Raw genomic sequence first — 16,473 nt, 5'->3', positions numbered from 1 at the left:
TTTTATGCTTATAATTCGATGCTTTGAATTATTTGGAACTTTAAATGACCCAGTAGGGGGCGGTCGCAGCCCTTGGAGAAAGTCATTGAATTGAATATGTACAAAGCAGGGTTGGGATCAACTATAATTGTTATTGCGTAATTGATAATGAATCACCTGTCAGTAAATCCCATACAGGTGGTAATGGTTAGGGATTAGTGGGTTAGAGTTAGGTATAATAGAATTTTCTTTGAATAGGGACGATACAATTTTACAGAGTAACATTACCGTGAAGGTAATTGTTTAGTACAAAAAGCTTATAGTTATTGGTAAATTCCAACTTTTGTCCTATATGAATAGAAGTTAGTAAAATTGTGGAACTTTAGTAACTGAGAATGTAATTGTAATTGAGTTTCGGGGAAAAAAATGTAGTTGTAATTTATTCTTAATTTGGAAAAAATACTGGTTACCATAATCGTAATTTTATTATAATTGAACATGGATAATTGAAATGTAATTGTAATTGAAAAATGTAATTGACCCCAACCCTGGCACGAGTCCTCAGCATTATCAGTGCCTACTTTACTTTAAAAAACACCTTCACTGATTTAAACCGTGTGTTACGGTCGTTTCTCAGATCACTCAGTGTCTCTGTGTTTATTAGAGGTTGGAGTTCAAATCCCAAGCTGCTCTTGTTCAGCTCTATCAGGTCCAGACATGCACACATCTGAGGATCAACCTGACCTTTCTTTGGCAGCGGCTGAAGGTGATAAAACGCGGACATATTTTCCTCAGAGTGGAGTCAGAGTTAAAGTTTCTGACCTGAGACTTTGCCTCTGTTACCCTGAGAGGAGATGAGAGGAGGTTCAGGAACTGGACGCAGAGAAGATGCAGTGGTCTGAGGAGGGAAAAGTCAGACAATCTGCTGCATGAGCTCACGACCTTCATGAAAACAAGCAAATATACCAACTAACAGTGAAGCCTACATTTACCACAATGCACTGCAAGAATAATCTCACATTTAAAATGCTTTTATTATGAGTTTGGGCACTTTTCCAAGTTTTCTAATTTATGATCAGTTTAGATTTTTGTATGAAAATCTATCGGTTCCACATCAAAGCGAACCTGCTCACATCAAAGGACACAACTGTTGTCATGGCAAAAGTTGGTCAAAAGCCCCAAATGTCTTTCACAGATCAGATTTAAATAGAAAAATATACATCTAAATATGAAAAAAATGTAAAAGATGGGCTTAGCTGAATGTCACCTTGTAGTTTCTACAGTGAAAAACACAGCCTTAAAGATTCAATGTCTACAAAGTTTCAAAAAACTGTATGAATTGATATTAAATCAACATTGGCACTAAAGACAATGTGCATTGCACATAAGCCTGTGTTATATTAACACCTAGCATTTTAAACACAAACATAAAGGCTTTTACATTTCACATATGAGTCAGTTTTTACATCATAAACTATAACTTCTTTATTTTTTTAAATTGTCTGAAATTATTTCAAAAAATCAAATCTGTGATAGAAATATTCAAACCTTTTGAACAAAAGATCAAACAACAAATCAGCTATGATTGCTGTGAATGTATATGAAATACATTAAATACTCAATAAATCTATATACCTCTTAAAAAACTACAATACCAAAAAATTATGTATATCTTTTATTTTATTTCATTTTTATTATTAAATGTTTTCATAAATGGCTAAAGTTCTGCATGCTTTAGAGGAAATATTAAAATGAGTTGAAAACAATTGTTTTTGTTAAATTAGAGCAAAAAAAACAACAAATTAAAACCAGTCGATTATTATGATTTAAAACATGAAGTGAATCTTAGACAGGTTCAATTGAATTATAAAATAAATCTTGAGTTAAAAACATTATTGAGAGATAAGTTTTACAAGTCTTTACAAAAATATTAGTGGAAACATGAGAATATTTTACTGGGTTGTGTACTGTGCGGCTGTGTTAAACCCACCTTGACGGATGGTCCCCTCTGCCTCTCGTTGTCACCGCTGCCAAAGTCCCCAGAAGCCTATAGGAGGAGCACAGAGAAGTCACATGGCAGCCTTCAGAGCATCTGGATTGGATCAAGGAAAGATGAAAAAAGCTCACGGCGTCTGAGTCATCCTCATCGTCACACAAACGCTCGGCCGCCCGAGCGTTCCCCACCAACTTCAGCTCTGCTATCTCACCCTACGGACACACAAAGGGGCGATCAAATGAGTTACGACACAAGATTAATGGTTAGAAACGCACAAAATAACATTAATTATCACTGAGAACATTTAGAAAAGGTTGGACTGACACAACATCAGCTGGTCTCCATCCATTGCAGCAAAAATAAATAAAAAAAAGTAACTAACGACATATGCACTTTAGTGTCCCCACAAAGCTTAAAACACATTCCCCATCTCACAAATTGTGTAAACTCCTTCCATCAGGAGAAGAAACAGCTGTACTGTAAGGCAGGGGTTCTCAACCTTGGTGTCAGGACCCCATATGGAGTCTGGAAACACTGGGATATTTGCCAGATACCTTCAAGAAACAAAGAATATCTTTTGAACAATTTAAGCTCATTTTTGCTTATTTTTTATCCTTTTTGGCAACTACACCAAATTTGCCATATTTGAACCCATTTTAACCACTTTTTCTTACCATATTTTCATCCTTTTAATGCACTTTTGCTACAGTACTCCCATTACAGCCACTTTTCCACCAAATTTCATCGCCTTTTCTGCACGTTTTCTGTTTCAAGACATTTTTGGCACTTACAGTATAAATCCTTTCCACCACTTTTTCCGCCTAACGTTGGATATGTTGACCCATTATTTTCACTTTTAACCTCTTTTCAGCATATTTCATGCTTTATGTTGCTAAACTAACCACATTTACGTTTGTCATGCCCATCATTTGCCAGTTTAAACTTTTAAAATTACATTACCCCTTCTCCATTTCTGCCACTTTTAAGCCATAATTGACACTATGAACCCTTTTTACTTTGTTTTCTATCTGTTTCTGTCTGATTTGCAACTTTTATCCATTTTCTGTGGTTTTTAAAATCCCATTTCACCACCCTTTTGTTCACTTTTAACCCATTTTATTTCTGATTAAAAAACAATTTACATCTTTAAGATGACTATATACTATGGTGCAAATAATAATAAATACACTCCCCTTTATTCCCCCTTATAGATGGCCCCGTATTTTATTTCATGTATATATGTGTGTGTATGGATATTTTTTGTTTATACATAATATATTTTAAGTTAGTTTTTCAATGCTATGTATAGCTCTATTTCTTCTAAAATCCAAAATGCTGAAACTATCAGGAGTATAAAATCCCAGGCGGGTCACAATCCAGTCAGAGGTCAAAGGTGAAAGGTTAGCTAGTAGATTAACAATGGTGGAGGCGGGTCAGGTTGGTCCTTCCTGTTGCCATTGACCCTGACACGAGGCGTTAAAGGGAAACCAGCGACCCAGCTGAGAGGTACAAGTTTACAAACCTGCTGATTTAGTAGCTAACGTCATGACTGGGATGGATTCAGGTCCCACACTGGGACATGTGCATGGAAGAATTCACTGGTGTTTACTCCTGTCAGCAGAGTGAAACAATGCTACGGCTAGCCGGGAGTTCATGGTGAGAAAAATACATATTTAATTTCATCACATGACGCAGGGCAGATCAACTGAAGGCTAGGGCTAGGCTAACTGTGACTGTATTACATACAGACACACATTCCGGAACCAGTCAACCCAAACTGTGCTTGTTTACCCACTTTGTAATACAATCAACTGATTGGTTTGTAATCTGCAAACTTCCTGTCATTCAAATAGTGACTGAAGTAAATTGTCCAAGACTGTCGTCCCGTCTCATTAGCGAAAACATATCTGCATTTTGTTGTGTTTTTAATCATCGTATATCTATTTTTTTAGCTGGTAATGGTCTTGTTTTGCATATTACGTCATTGTTTTTGTTGACATAATAACAATGGTTAAGTGTGTTTTTTGGGCTTTTAATTTAAAGGTTTAGCTGCAACACAGGTTTTTCGAGAAATGCCTCAACAGCAATAAAATATTGCTGTTGAGGCAATTAACACGTTAAGGAAATTATGAGTTTTTAATAGCGGCACTATTATTATTGACCCACTGTATTTTCCCATTGATATCAGTAACAGTTTTTCTACCAATATTTTTACCTCCACCAAGGAGGTAATGTTTTCACCGACATTTGTCAGTCCGTCCGTTGACATGGATGCTTGTTAGCAGGACATCTCAAAAAGTTTTGAATGAATTTAAATGAGATTTGGTGAGCTGATAGATGTCAATTGCCAAAAGGAAGAAAGAGTTTGATTTTGGAGACATATCATGCAGGTGTTGTGGATACAGTATCCACAACAAGTTTTGGTGAATTTACCTAATTTAGCTCTAAACTTGGCAGAAGTTTGCACACTCTGAGTGTTTTTGTTTTTGAATCTTAGGTTGACACTACATAGTAGTGTAATCTTTCCTTTTTTTCTTGCAAAAACCACCAAACTAAAGCACCACCAGAGAGCCAATAGAGTCGAGAGAACAGCGCTAAGATGGAGGTCGGGTTATTGGTAAAATGTTAAAAGTTGTTCCACTTTTGAACAAGTAAATTTTTAGGTAGAGGCTGATTCTGAAGATGTCAGAAACATTTAATACTTTCCTGCAAAAACTCAAGTGGCTAATCGTCATTTTCACATTACCTGGAACCGGTCCTCGTCTGCGCCTCCTGCCTGACCCACAAAGATTCCTGCTCCTGAGTCCAGTTCCATAGGATCCGGAGAGCGCTCAAACTTCACCATGTGCGGCTCTGAGTCGCAGCCATGGTAGAAGGTCACCTTCTCCTCGAACACGGACAGCGAAATCCGGTTCCAGGTTTTGACCAGGCTCGGCACGTCGAAGCTGGCCGCCTCGTACGAGGCTTCGGAGTCGGGCTCGGTGTAGAAGAGCTGCACCTTCTGACGACCTAACTTCACGGCGCTGAGCTTCACGCCGATGTACATGATCTTCTGCGGACCATCGGTGATGGAGAAGAGGACGGAGGGAGCGGAGGTTGTGGGCTTGATGTAGAAGATGAGGGAAAAGTGTCGGTAGAAAGGATTAGGAACGTGGGCCAGAGCCGGCTGGCCCGATACCGCTGCAGGGGTGAAGACATAGGCCGCCTCACCCCTTGGACCGTAGACCCTGGTGATGGCATCAGGGGGAGGGTCTCCAATGAGCTGCAGTAAAGAGGTGCCGCTCTCCTCTGCAAAGGAAAAAAGTCACATTGTCAATAAAGTCTGTTATCACAAACCTGACGCACATGAACCAAACCACAGTGAAATGATGGGTTTATTAGGTTAAATATAGAAAGTACAGAAAGTCCCCGATTCACAAACATTTGAGGAACAAATGTTTGGTACATACAAACATCACCTTTTGACATATTTCCTCTATGTTCTGTCTTTCACTTTAACTCCCGTCCATTAGGGGCAGTGCTGCATTTACTGCCTGATTTACATTTTAAAATAAAACATGATCTGATAAAAACTGCTTTTCAAAACATACTGTAGCCAACGAAAAGATGGTTAGCAACTGGGTCAACAAGGTCTGTGGGGGTCCCCGGTCTCTTCATTTTGGGGGTCGCAAGCGGCAAAGGTTGAAAACCACTGCTATAAACAACAGCAAGAAGCATAGAAATGGCCAGAAAAAGTTTTTCTGAAAGTTTTCCTAATTCCACGTCAATTTTACCCATTTTGTTTTTGTTTAGAAGGTAATGTTGCGCTGAGCCGGAGTGACAGAATCGTGTCCATGCGCAGCAGGACTGAGAGGTTCAGGAGGTCTTTTATCCTGCTAATGTGCACTTTTATTATTATTTTTTTGTAACTTTTTAACATTTTAATACCTCTGCCAAGAGCGAAGCGCAAAAACGTAGCAAAGAGCGGTAAGGTTATGTTTTACCCCTAGTTTATCTGTCAGTCAGTCATTCTGTCTGTTTGTTTAGCTGATAACTTGAAAAGTTATGAAGGGATTTGGCAGAAATTTTCAGAAAAATTGATAAATGGTACAAGGAACTGGTGATTAAATTTTGGTGATGTTCTGGCAACCAAAATAATATATATATATACATCCCATTAATTTTCTTATCCACACTGTGGAATTTGTGATGATGTCATGGGTACTGTCAGAGTCAACAGCTCAATGTTGACAGGTAGTCATGACAATCCTGAGTTTACCATGTTACCGTAACCGGAGCGTGTTAGCTGAGCCTGAGCTGCTTGGCGGAGGTCAGTGCTCTCCGAGTGCTTTTCTAGTTTATTCATGTATTTATGAGTAAGTATGTGGAATGTATGGCACACACTGTATGCTACTGGTCACTTGAAATTCACCTTCTGGGGATGAATAAAGTTTATATCTATTTATCTATCTGTCTGTCTGAAATCACGCAATTTTACAGAGCTGCTTGCTGGACATCAGGCCACCTGTTTTAAGAGGAAAAATATCATGAAAATGTGTGATATTGTCCCAAATCATGAAGGCGTGTTATTATGCCATATCATGTTGCTATTTCCATTCCAAGAAGGAAAGTTTAGAATTTTGTATCGCCAGATTTTGCACCTCTTTATTTGATAAGAAACTTGTAAATGTGTGATATTGTTGCAAAACATGCATGTGAGGGTGTATTCTGTCCCATATTGTCATTTGTGCCATATGTGTCAATTTTGAAATATAAAAAAAATACCAAATTGTCATTTCCATTTTAGGAACTAAATTCAGAAAGTCAAAGGCTCTCTGCATTAGCAGTGCAGCTTCTCTTCGGGGACAAAAACTTGTTAAAGTGCTCTGCCGTGCAGCACCCAGTTGGGAAAGTGTTGTAAAAAGTCTTCCAGCTCCAATGAACCATGACGGGCGCCTCCAGAACAACAAACCCTAAACTGGGCTGACCCCACGGGTTAAAGAGCAGCTAAAAAACCGGCTCCGCTGAGAGGCGCCGTGACCAAAGCAAGACAATGCTCGACTTTTATGGCACCGACAAATTAATGTGGAAAAAAAAAAAAATGCTGATTTGTCCGTTCCCAGAGTGGGAAATAACCCAAAGGACTCTGAGAGCCTCTATCCTGTTCTCATGCGCAGCCATCACAGGGGAGAAACCATTTGTCCCAGCCTGTCAACGCAGATTCATGAGAGGAGCAAAAGAACCGAAATGTATAACTTGGTGTATTCATGGGTCATCGGGTTCAGGAACAAGAGGGAATTCCCTGGTTTGTGAATGATGAGAACATCCTTAATAACTTGAGAAAATGTGGAAACTGTTACTCATGCAGAGGTCTGGAAACTGAAATAGCTCTAAAACGGGAGCTGTTGGATTGTAACAAACAAACAAACAGACCTGGAACAAGACACAAGCAGGTGTGGAAGATTTACAAGTGGACAGATTTTAGGGAAGAAAAGGTAAAGAAACTGTTCAAACAAAGTAAATAGATTAAAGTCAAGCAAGGAAACGACCACTAAATGTGTAAGGATCTGAACCAAGAACTGCTGAGTCATTCGTGATGCAGGGAAGGATCAAAGGAAAAGGACAAGCAGGCAGCTCTAAGCAATTTGGTGCCTAAGGCAAGATCATAAAAACTCCACTGCCAATAAAAACATTTAAAATGACGGAAGTGGATTAGGGCCAATTTTGATGGAGAAAATAATTTTGGGCAAATTAAGAATAAAGTTAAAATGTCGAGATTAAAGTTGAGATTTTGAGAACAAAGCTGAAATATAATGTGGAGATTAAAGCCGAAAAGTCGAGATGAAAGTCGAAATTTTGGAAAATGAACTCAAAATACAATATTGTGATAAAAGTCAAAGGTTTGCTATTACAGTCAAATCTACGGAAGCTGACTAGGGTACTTAACCCCCAAAAAATGCCAACATAGCTCCAAAGCTGTCACAATATAGCGAAAGGCGCCATAATTTAGCAAACAAAGCTTCATGACACCTTATTCACGCTGATGACAGCATAATGTCACACCTTATGTATAAAACTTCCACTAAAGTGTTAACTTTTTCGCAATATTTGAGTGTTCAGAAGTTCAGGTGTTACCATTACCAGTTTTTATTGTGCTATTTAGATTTTGTGCATTTCCAAAGGTAATGGAAACACAGCTAATGTTGTGATAAATAGTTCAATGACAAAAAGTCCTCCTTTTTGCACGGGGGCCAAATCCGGCCCTTTGAAGCATCCAATTTGGAGAAAGTAAAAATGACAGAGAAAACATGACTCATTGCGTAAATTAAACTCAACAATATTTGCAGGGGCTCACATTTTTCCCAGTGCTTATATCGCACGATTGATTTCATATTTAATGTTAAAGTGTTGTAAAAACTCGAAATTCTTACAACATCCTTTAATTTTTCTCAAATTATTACATAATATTTTCCTTAATTAAAGAGAAATTGGTAAAAAAAAAAAAATCTAGGAAATTTGAAGTGAAGATCCTGTTGGGACTGATATCTATTAGTTATTGCTTGGATATTGGCAGTTTCCTAAATATTCTATATTTTATGTAAACATAGAAATGCAAACTAGCTTTCTAGCATAAAATCTGTGGCCCACGTGAGATTAAATTGCCCCATATTTGGCCCCTGAACTAAAATGAGTTTTAAAGACTCATTTTTGATTTATCACGTGATCGTTATGAGCGGGTAACGCTGAGCAGTAGTTGCTAACCGGACCTTCTTAGTTTACGTCCAGTGGGAATTTGAACCATCTCGGGCTCTATACCAATGTCCTGGTGGTCCACTTCCCACCAATGGCACCTGCCATCGCAGCTGCTGCGTTCAATCCCAGCGTAGAATTTAGAGACGACAGTGACACGATGCTGCTTTTACTGAGCAGCAGCAGGAGGAGCAGAACCCTGCAGCTCCTTCACCACATCTGGAAGAGGTCGTTTCCCAACTAAGCTCTCCCACTGAGCAGCCCTCAGCCAGTCACGCACGCACGCACGCGCAAACACGCACACACACACAAAAGCTTAAATTTGCCTCTTACTTCATTGCGTTGTTGATGATTTTAAAATGAATCCAGAACAATGAAAATACTTTTAAAAATGAAGCAAATAAAACCAACAATAAACATGACATTTTAAATATATTGAATAAATGATCAGTAATGTCATTATAATGTTACATTTCTTAAAGATTCCAATGCATAAATTTAAAAATGTAGTTTACTGAAAATACATAATTAGGAAAACCAATGCCATACGGCATTATTTTAAATAAACACACAACTAAATACATAAATATAATGATAAATAAATAAAAAGACTAATATGAGAAAATGATAAAAACAGACAATAGGGATATTGGGTCATTATGTGGAGAATATGTAACCTAGTGTTTTTCAACTTTAGGATCGTGATCCCATGTGGGGTCGCCTAAAATATAAATAGGGTCACCTGTTTAACGCTTAAAAAAAATTTAAATATCACAATTAAAACAATTAAAATATTACTATTAAATTGTTTTTAAATTTAAAACACGACGCAATCTTAAACAACTGTATCCTATACTTTGATTTTCTCAATTATAAATCGAGTGAAAATAAAACACAGTATAAAAATATTTGAGCTGGTGCAATTTGTCACTAATCCTGTACTCGAGATCAAAAAAAAAATAATTGTAGAAAAAAAGAGTCTGGTGTCGCCAGAACTTTGTGATATCAAAATGGGGTCACGATCCAAAAAAAAAAAAGGCTGGTACCAATGAAATATTATCGTAGAAAAAAATAAATAAAAGTAATTCAATTGTATTGTATTAAGGAAAAAATAAGTAGTTATAAAAAGAAAAAGGCTTTCTATCCATCATCCATTCAACTATTACTCCATTCATCTACTGGAGAGCTTTAAACATGATCCTCCTCCTATAGTGTATGAACACACACGTGATTTTAACTCTTATCAGCCTCATCTAGAAGCTTCCCTGCATTACCATGTGTATGTTTCCAAACATGTGAGCGCTGAGAAACCCCCGCCCTGCCCGTGTGAAAGGAACGCACGCTGCCAGCTTGCAGAGGCACGGAAGGACAGATGGACGCAGGAAACGCCTGTCAGAGTCAGATGTTCGTGGGAAAAAGAACCTGGAGAGACTCCAACAGGAGAACCACAGCCTGACATCACAGTTACAGTTAAAACATGTCACGGATGTCGCAGAGGTTTGGGATCTAGAGCGCCTCCACTTCTCCCTCAGGGACAAACACAAAGAAACACTTTCCATTAAACCCACCGAGAGGCTAACTCTGCTGAATGTTGCCTCCCAAACGCTTAAATAAAAGATTTTTTAAGATGCAAAACATCTTAAAAAAATCCCAGATTCCCAAATCCCAAACAATCACAAACTAATTTTCAGGACATCCTATGCACTTAGGTCTCAAAAATTCTGAAATATTTACTAATTGTTCCTTAATTATTCAATAGGCACACTGTAAAAAAAAAAAAAATTCTCTGTTCACATCACTAATGATTAGTCACATATATGCATTAGGTCTTGGGTGAAAATAAATACTTTTTTTTGCTATTTTCATTGACCCATAACTGACAACAAACATGATCAAAAACCAATTCTAGTAAGAAAATAAAGTTTTTGGGGTTTTAAAATTGGGTCAGGATCCAAAAAAGTTTGGGAACCACTGCCTTAAATAGTATTAAGAATGCATGATTTCCCATTAAAACAATGAGCCTTTTCACACTTTCTCTCTGCCGGGACCAGCAGACACTCCACTGCTGGTGACCTCTGACCCCTGGCGAGGACTCTTCGCCGCCTCGTCCCATCCCCTGTCACAAGGCGCCCTTGTTAGCGGAGATTCTCCACACTTTCTGCTCTTTCCCACCCACTGAAATGCCATGGGAAGCTCCACACACGGCCTGATTGTGTGCGAGGAAGCTTTAAATCTGCACTGCACACCACAGCAGCTGATCGGACACATGAGGCACCATGACGGGGGGGTAACCCAGCACAAAGAGGGGGGCTGAACATCTGCATGTTCTACTGAGTGCTTTCCAACCTGTCCTGGGACGTTCTCCTCAGAGGAAACATCTGATTTTGAGCTCATCAACAAACAAACAACTGAAAGAAAACTGCATAAAACACAAGTCACTTCATGCTTCGTCACCAGTAAAATGATTGAAACACATCTGAGGCCCTAAATTATGCTGTATCCTGGGTAATGTAGACACTGAGGCTGGTATTTTATTCACTTAATGCAGAGATGGGCAACTGTCAACTAGCAGGCTACATGGTTCCCAAAGCAAACACACAAAATGACTACAAAAATACACAAAACAATATCAAAAATATGGAAAAGAACAACAAAAACATACAAAAGGACAACAAAAACCTACCAAATGACTCCAAAAATGCACTATACACCTCCAAACTACGCAAAAAGCACAACAAAGTACACAAAACGCCTCTAAAAAACACACAGACAACTAAGCACACAAAACAATAGAAAAAATATACAAAAAACCTCAAACACAAAAACTGACAACAAAACACAGAAAAGAATAACAAAAATATATACAAAACACCTCAAAAAATAACAATAAAAGCACAAAAGGAAAACAAGAATGTTATGAAGAAACACTTCTATTACACCAAACAACAGTGAAAACACACAAAAACAATTTTAAAAAACACAAAAAAACAATAAAACAACACAAAAGGACAATAAAAACCTACCAAATGACTACAAACATCACAATATACACCTCAAAAACACACAAATAAGACACAACAAAAACATGAATCCTTTTTCTTTCTTGTATTAATACTCAGATTATTATTGTAAATGTTGGTAATGTGACCCTCGGATCAGACCATCACGTGTTCGTAGTCCCCGCTGTGATAAAAGCTGCCCACCTCTGAGGTATGTAATTGTTGAAGCTAAAAGGTTTGCTATTTATGTGTTTTATTATAATGTAACAAAATTTTTTGTAATGTTTAACCCAAATGGATGCACAGTTTGTGGGTTTAAAATGGGAAATTAACTGAATCAGCAGAAATATTAACTAAAAGCAGGACTGGAATGATTGAAAGTGATGGTTTCATGTGAGGTAAGGTTAAAACATAGATGGACTTGTCAGTATGAAGAGGTTTGAACAACAAAGCAAACACACAGAGAGAGACTACTGCAGGAAACTACAAACATGTCACCGAGTTCAAAATGTATCGATGCACAGGATACATTTTAACCCGCGGGGGTTACCTTTCCAGTTACTAACAGACACACACGCAGGATGAAGCGCTCCGTAGGGCAGGAGGCCACACTCCACCGGGAGCCGCCCATCCTGCAGGGACGCCCAGCAACTGTCCTGCAGCACTTTGCAGAAGCTGCGACAGGGCAGGTAAGAGGGCGTGGCCAGGGACGTGCACTGCGGTGCCAGCAGGAGGCACAGGAACCACTCAGCACTGGGGTGACAACCCGACCTGCTAAGCCACGCCCACTCCTGCAGGACTGCCTCCACCTCCGTTACAGACGTGTGGTTCAGGAAGTTGGGCAGCGAGAAAAACTTTGACTGTTTGCACATTGACCAATTGGACGGTACGGGGACACACGCCACGTTGGATTCATGATCCGTCATGTTAATGCCCATCACACCATAAGACCCCCCCTCCACCCCTCGACCTGTGAGTGAGTCCCTCTCCTGCTCTCCTGAGGCCAAAGTGAGGAATTCTTTCCTAATCACAGATAAGGTGTCCTCTCCTATCTTCGTTACCCCTGCTAAGGTGGGACCAGGTGAGGCTGTACCTGTGGAGGCGGTATTTGTGGAGGTTGTTCTTGTGCTGGTCGTATGACTGGACACCCCCCCTGTGGAGGTGGTTCGTGTCGAGGATACTCGTGTACTCGTTGAGATCCCCCTCGTAGTGGCGGTACCCGACGAGGTTGCTCGAGTATTTGTTGTGATACCCCCGGCAGAGGTGGTACTCGTACCTGCCGAAGCCGACCACTTAGAGGTGGTACCTGCCGAAGTCGACCCCTTAGAGGTAGTACCTGCCGAAGTCGAGCCCTTAGAAGTGGTACTTGCCGATGTTGACCCCTTAAAAGTGGTACTTGTCGATGTTGACCCCTTAAAAGTGGTACTTGCAGAAGTCGACCCCTTAAACGTGGTACTTGCAGAAGTCGACCCCTTAGAAGTGGTACTTGCAGAAGTCGACCCCTTAGAAGTGGTACCTTCTGATGTCAACTCCTTAGAAGTGGTACTTGCCGAAGTCAACCCCTCAGAGGTGCTGCCCTCCGAAGTTGATGCCGGAAAAGTAATACCTTCTGAGGTTCCTCCGGTCATTTCCATCACTGTAACACCATCTGTACCCACTGTGGGACTTTCTTCCGTATTTGAATTCCAAAACCAGGCCTCCAAGTCCCCGACACACAGGAGGAGCAGAAGCAGCCCGATGTGGTTCCTCAACATGTTGCGGCCGCCTGTTAGCCAGCCGGTCAACACTTAATTTCAGGACAGCGCAAAAAAACTGGGCATCTGCTAGGATGCAGCAGAGTCATAAGAGAACGGCTCACACTTCGAGAGCCCTCCCTCTGGAGCTCCACATTCAAACTCCCTCATAAAACAGCAGGCTGGGTGTACAGTGATGCAGATCATTGGTTGTCCAAACAGGCCGATCGCACCCAAGCTCCGCCCCTGTTTGACTTGACAGTCCTCACAGAGGACACAGACACTCCCATCAAAGCCTCAACAATTGTGACATTTTCCCATCATTTATACATAATAAAGACCCCAGACTTGTCCACACACATACTCTCTTCCTCTCAAGAATATTTACACAACTGCTGCGCACATCCAGACAAAGATTATCCCTGTTATAAAGGATTTGTCACATTAAAGGATAATTGTCCTTTATCAACCAGTGAAATACATATTTTTACCAGCATATACAAACTAGAGAGCTGTATCTGAAACACACCTCCCTCTGTGATATAATTGTCCTGATAGAGATACAAACTTGCAGCTGTGGGAGTTATGGACCAACCAACTTCAGGTTTCACTCCCCTGCACCCCCTGAGGTTTTACAAGGCTTAGAATTCAATAAACGGGCTGTTTATCTTCCATTATGGCTCAGTGCTGGAGCAGGAAACAGTTCAATGAATCACAAATGTGAAAAAACAACAGAAAACACTGCTTACAAGCCCTTATTTAAAAAGAATCCAAACTAGTTTTCTCTGTGAATCACTGAAATACTTTTTAAAGAGGAGAAAATTTGCCTTTTTAATCAAATCTGCGCAGGGGATGCAGCAGCTGTTCTCCGTGATTGTATTACACTGAATTCCTAGATTTTATAGGTCCATGATATTTTTAATGAGTATTTACAGACTTTTTAACATCCTACACCAAAAATTGACCTATTGTGCTGCCATACAGGAAAACATAAGAACTAAAAGAAGAGTCAGAACCCTGGTCTGTTTCTGGTGTGTGACTGTTGGCCTGCGTACAGCTGGACAGAAGCACAGGCAGCAGCTGAGGATCGGATTAATTCATATCCTAAGCTGCCGTCCCTGGGGATCCCATCCGTTAAAACCCCACTCCGGGTTCCCACAAAGAGCGTTGAGTCCAACACCACCTCCTCCTCCTCTGCCCAGCTCGGACATCCAGCTGTTACACATTCCCTCCTCCCACACATCTTTCTCACCAGTGCATCGCGGCGCTCTGAGCCTCCAGAACACCGAGCAAGAGGAGGAAACCCTGATACAACTGCTACAGGACAAAGTGAAGGTCACTGCTTTGTTCTGTGAGTCCGGCTCATGACACATCCTCAGTTTGTTATCTCTCTGTGCACATGCACTGAGGTGGAAACAATCACCAACATTATTTAATGGAAACATGAACAGAGAGTCTGTGATGAGGTCTTTGAAAAACCCTCCCTGGATCCAAACTGTTCATTTAAAGTCATAAACTTCTCTGAGAAGCTGCAAAGGCAGAAGCTTTAGGGTCGATAGGTAGGTAGATAGTAATGGGCTCACGATGACAATACAATACGATATATATATGAAAAAAGAAACTATACCAATTTGGTAGGTAATAGAAAGTGTCGACACCCCGGCCCAGCCAAAAGGATCCCACCCAGAAATTAAATTTGTAAATTTTAAAAATACATATTATTAAATTTTTATTTTATTTAAAATGGCCTATAACAGTGTAATGAGTCGCTATTGTTTAATTACATCTTTTAAAATGAAAATGCTATCCGCTTGCACCTCCCACAACACCGGAGAGTTTACAACAAAAATATTACTGGACAACTGGAGGTTAAAGAAAGGTTCGCCCTGTGCAGTTTAAGTTTGTTTGTATTTTAACTGATTAAAGTTATATTTTTTATGCTTGGGAAATGTTTTCAGTTTCAGAAGACTTAGGACGAATTTTTTATTAGACTTGAACTCTTGACATGCTTAAATACTTTTTTATGGCCTTTTCAACTCTATAGGAATATAGAAAAAAAGAGCAAACCCATAACAATCTGGTGTGGATTTTGTTACATCTTTCTATTGTGTTATCTTTTTGCATGATATAATCATCCCAGCATAATGTTTATTATGAAATATACAAACAAATTAATTATAATGTAAAGTAAATCCATATAATTGCACCATCATGTAGGATATGCATGTTTAGGGGTTTTATTCACATTATTTCTTCTCCTGTTGCTCTGTAGTGCACAAAGCAGCAGGTGTACCTGCTCTAAGGTGAGATGACACACATTTGGAGCGTTAATGTGGAAAACTTTATAACCTGACACGTCTGATCATTAGTGAGATTGTGGAGCTGCTGGATACGAGAACTGCTGACAGGAGTTTGGACTGTGAGGGCTTTTAATACTGATGACTTAGATAAGACTAATAAGTTAAAATCTGCTCTGTGGAGCTGGAAAAGTGTAAAGATGTGAGTCAGATGAAGTCCAAGTGTACTTGGAATACCACAGAGCCACGCACAATAACACAAAAGCTCCTTATTATATGTTCACAGCAGGAGCACAACTTGGTAAAAGACTGTTGGCCATTTAACGGTGACACCAATCTGTCAGAAGGTTGAGTCAAACTCATCCATCTGCAGGAAGTTCTCACATTAAACAGCAGGTGGCAGCAGAACAGTCAAGGTTCAGAGTTCTGAACTCATTCAAATCTCCTCAAAGTGAGTTTTCCAGTAATGCAATCACTGAATTCCTTACAGTCAGAAAGTAAAATTAAGGAAAAGCTCCCTGCGGGGCATGTTGAGCAGAAGCTGTGAAGGAATCTTCTTCCTAAACCCTGCGGTATGTTGATGCAGATTTTTGGCACAAACAAAAGCCGGGCATTTCCAGACATGAGGGTGTGAGACGAGCTGGTTCAGGCGCTCAGAGGCAGAGTCATGACAGACGGGACAATTACATCCTTGTTTGGAGACGCTCTGAATGAGGACACTTGTTGATGAGTAGTGACTC

At 39.9% G+C, this 16,473-nt stretch overlaps 1 pseudogene; it reads right to left on the bottom strand.

Annotated features, from left to right (window-relative positions):
- LOC114473966 (collagen alpha-1(XVIII) chain-like) overlaps nt 1–13,609 on the bottom strand; it is a 29,188-nt pseudogene extending 15,579 nt beyond the window's left edge.
- Between the last annotated feature and the right edge of the window lie 2,864 nt (nt 13,610–16,473).

Source organism: Gouania willdenowi, chromosome 2, assembly GCF_900634775.1.
Source record: "Gouania willdenowi chromosome 2, fGouWil2.1, whole genome shotgun sequence".
Lineage (NCBI taxonomy): Eukaryota > Metazoa > Chordata > Actinopteri > Blenniiformes > Gobiesocidae > Gouania > Gouania willdenowi.
Note: the sequence above shows the minus strand (reverse complement) of the source record. Positions and strands in the feature narration are given on the sequence as shown.